The sequence below is a fragment of the Nematolebias whitei genome, chromosome 1 (assembly GCF_014905685.2).
Source record: "Nematolebias whitei isolate Nwh7 chromosome 1, NemWhi1, whole genome shotgun sequence".
NCBI classification, from domain to species: Eukaryota; Metazoa; Chordata; class Actinopteri; order Cyprinodontiformes; family Rivulidae; genus Nematolebias; species Nematolebias whitei.
The window spans coordinates 41,977,361-41,981,388 of NC_056498.1; the positions used below are offsets into that span (position 1 = coordinate 41,977,361).

The 4,028-nt window shown below is 45.4% G+C and overlaps 1 protein-coding gene across 1 annotated transcript in view; it reads left to right on the plus strand.

Moving 5' to 3' along the window:
• The first annotated feature begins 2,813 nt into the window (after nt 1-2,813).
• eno3 (enolase 3, (beta, muscle)) overlaps nt 2,814-4,028 on the plus strand; it is a 7,414-nt gene continuing 6,199 nt past the window's right edge. Inside the window, exon 1 of the mRNA XM_037677207.1 lies at nt 2,814-2,915. The gene's annotated coding sequence lies outside the window, so the exon portion shown is untranslated. The remainder of the gene's footprint in view (nt 2,916-4,028) is intronic.

Genomic DNA, 4,028 nt, shown 5'->3' on the forward strand with positions numbered 1-4,028 from the left:
GCAGAGGTGACAGGGCCTTCTCTGTAGCAGGACCAAGACTCTGGAACGAGTTACCTCTGCTTGTCAGACAGGCCCCCTCCCTCTCGGTTTTCAAGTCCCGTTTAAAAACTCACTACTATTCAGTATCTTTCAACACCAGATGATCTGTGTTTGATCCTGTATGCTCCACACTGGTTAGTCATCATTATCTGCATCGTTTTTATGTCTATATTCTGATTTACCTCATTTTGTATTTTGCTGTGTGTGTTACCTGTTGTTCTGGCTGTACAGCACTTTGGTTGGTCTTGTCGCTATTTTAAGTGCTCTATAAATAAAATGGTATGATATGGTATATTACAGATCTTATTGTTCCATATTTTCCTAACAGAGCACTTCGCTCTCAGACTGCAGGTTTACTTGTGGTTCCTATAATTTACAAAAACAGAATGGGAGGAAGATCTTTCAGTTCTCAGGCTCCTCTCTTGTGGAACCAACTTCCAGTTTCTGTCCGTGAGGCTGACACTTTGTCCAGTTTTAAGACTTTAATTTTTGCTAAATCCTATAGTTAGGGTCGGCTTGGGTTTCCTGAGCTGTCCCTTAGTTCTGCTGCTATAGGCTTAGACTGCTGGAGGACAAACTGACCACATTTTTCACTCTGCTACTGTCTTTACTTACTCTGCTCAACCTGTTTTGTATTTGTAATTATTTTTTCTATCATTAACATGTTTTTGTCTTTCAGATACACCTGGACCTATACCTGGACCTGGACCTATATCTGGACCTGGACCTATACCTGGACCTACCATTCTGTGTTCTTCTGTCTCTCCTTCCTGTCCTCTCAACCAGCTGGTCAAAGCAGATGGTCTCTTGTCCTGAGCTGGTTCTGCTGGAGGTTTTTTCCTGTTAAAGGGAGTTTTTCTTTCCACTGTCTCCACTGTGCTTGCTCAGGATGGGAGACTGCAACGAAGCCAAGATTCAACTTGTCTGCTGGATTCCTTAGATAGAGAACTTTACTAACTGGCTTTTATGTGAATGTTCCTGTAAAGTGTCCTGAGACAACTTGTTGGGATTTGGCGCTTTATAAATAAACTGAATTGAATTGCCCACATGGGCATTGAAGTCACCCAGTAGCATGAGGGAATCCCCAGATGGCACCCCTTCCATGACACCATCCAGAGACTCCAGAAAAGCCAGATAATCTAAACTGATGTTTGGTGCATATGCACAAACAACAGACAGAGCCTTCCCTCCTGCAGCCCAGTACCACAGAGAGGCAACCACCTCATTCACCAGGGAAAACCCCAACACCGAGGCCTTCAACCGGGGGCTTGTGAGTATCCCCACGCTCGCCCACTGCCTCTCTCCCTGGGCAACTCTGGAGTAGGAGAGAGTCCAGACTCGCTCCAGCACTTGGGTTCCAGAGACCAAGCTGTGAGTAGAGGTGAGCCCAACTTTATCTAGTTGGTACCGCTCAACCTCATTCACCATCTCTGGCTCCTTACCCACCAGCGAGGTGACCTTCCTCGTCCCTAGACCTAGTCTATACCACCAGGAACCTGCATGGCCATGGACCATCCTTCACCTGCCGCCTGACATGCACAGCATCTAACCTTGATGGACCTCCCTGCAGGTGGTGGGTCCATGTGGAGTTAACTTCCTGTTACTTTTTCAGGCTTGGCCTGGCCAAGTCCCAGGAGCCAATTGAGCACCAGGTGCCCCCCCCCCCCCCCCCACACACACACACACACACAGGCCCAGCTCCAGGGAGGTGCCTCAGTTTCCATTTTCTGGGTGAGATTTCCTGATTTATTTGTTTTTTCAACAAGGTTTTGAATCACTCTTTGTCTGACCCCTCCCCCGAGGCCTGTTTGCCATGGGAGACCCCCCAACAACAGAGGCCAGGATGACAGGGGTGCTCAAACCCCTGCGCCATGTTAAAGTGGCGATTCTGGGGAGGGGCAGACAGTACCACAGTAAGTAAATTTGTCAGTAATACAGTTAGTACTATATTCAGTACTACAGTCAGTCCTACCATCAGTACTATAGGCAGTACAGTATATGTACTTGTACTGTAAATGTCAGAGTGTTTCTATCTGAAGACGTGTTTTTATTTTTAGTCTGTAATAAAAACTGAAGAACACTTAAAGGTGAGTGGAAAGGTTTCTGCGTGTATGTGTGTGCATGTGTGCGTGTGTGTGTGTACATGTGTGTGTGTGCATGTATGTGTGTGCATGTGTGTGTGTGTGTGTGTGTTTGTGTATCTGGGGGGTTAACTGCCCTTTGCAGTGGATTCTGATCTGGTCTCATGTTTCTGCTGCAGATGAACTTTGACCTTCTCTGAGAGTCAGGGACCGTCAGGAAAGGTCCAACAGCTGAACAGGAGCACTGACAACTGCACAGAACCCGAACCTTACAGAACCTGAAACTAATGAACCAGAACCTTTAGAAATGAAGAAACGATTTGTTTAAAATGTTTCTAAAGTTTATTGTTGTTGTTAGTTTGGCTGTCATATAATTCCTTTAATGATTCTGCTGCAGGGGGTGCAGTATAAATCTACAGAACCTGAGGAAACAACAGAACCACAACTGTCCTCAGGTCAGAACCAGGAGATCCAGGACAGTCAGACCTGAACAGAACCAGAACCAGGACCCTGTTCAAGAGAAGTCATTGAAACAGCTGCATGAAGGAGAACTGAAGGGTTCTGGAACATGCTCTGGACCTGTTCTCAGACCTGTTCCTGTGGGGGTGTTGTTCATTTGTTCTGGTCCTGTCACATTCAGACGCTCCCTGCCTCCTCCCCCCTTCCTCCCCCCTTCCTCCTCCTGGGTCTATAAAAAACCTGCAGTGAGAAGGACAAAGACTTTCCTCGTCAGTCAGACAGTCAGACAGACGGACAGTCAGACGATCTCCGGCCTCTCGGATCAGAACCTCTCAGGTAAGTGGACTCAGGACCCAGAACTGGTCTCAGGTTTGTCAGTTTATAGTCTTTAAACCGTTTGTCAGCTGCTTCCTGTTTCCCGTCTCGGAGCAGCACTGACAGGCTTTTATTCTGAAAGGATGCATGTTGCAGGGTCACGCGTGTTGCTGTAGGGTCACATGATGCGTTCAGGTGCACCTGTTCCTACAGTTAAACTTAGTTTGATGGAAAAGTGAGAAAAGTTTGACTGAAGGTCACAGAGCTGAAGGCTGACAGCACGGCGGGTACAAAGTCCACACACACACACGAGAGATACACACTGAGACACACTCAGCTACACAACACACACACACACTGGGGGGGGGGGGGGGGGGTCTGTGGAGATAAGAACAGCTGAACAGAAACCAGACCCTGGATCAGTTCCAGTCCGACGTATTTGTTTTATTTTGGGTGAAATGTCCCTTTAATACCTCTGTTGGAGAAGTTCTGATCAATCAATCAATCAATCAACCATCAATCAACCAGTCTATCAGTTAATCCACCTGATGTATGTCTGATGCTCTGCTCCTGTTTTTATTGATGTATTTAGTCATGTTCATAAAATATAATAGAATGAAGATGAAAGTAAAATGAATAAATGTGTTTGTAATTAAAGATCAAAGGGTTTTTGTGGCTCCAGCTGCAGATTAACTCACTTTAAAGCACTTTGATAACAGTTTATCTGTTTTAAATTGTGCTCTACAAATAAAGATGACTTGACTTGACTTTAATGTGACTCTGGGTAAAATGGACAGAATGTCCCTTTAAATGTTAAAATCTTCTCTAATCTGTTTCTGATGAGACACAAAGACACGAAGACAAGGCTGTCCTGAAACAGTCTGTCCACACAGAGACGCACGGAGACGTGTGGGGTCTTTGTGAAGGTCTTCGGTGGTTTCAGATGTTCTTCAGGAGCTTTGTTCTGAAGGTTCTGTTAGAACCGTTCTACAACGAAACTTCAAATAGTTCTAAAAACAAGTTTTGATTTATTATTTTAAAATTATTATCTGCAATTTATAATTTCTGGGTTCCACTATACAGTCCTGGACACAATCAGAGACCGGTTCTGATGTTTGGTCCAATCAGAGACCG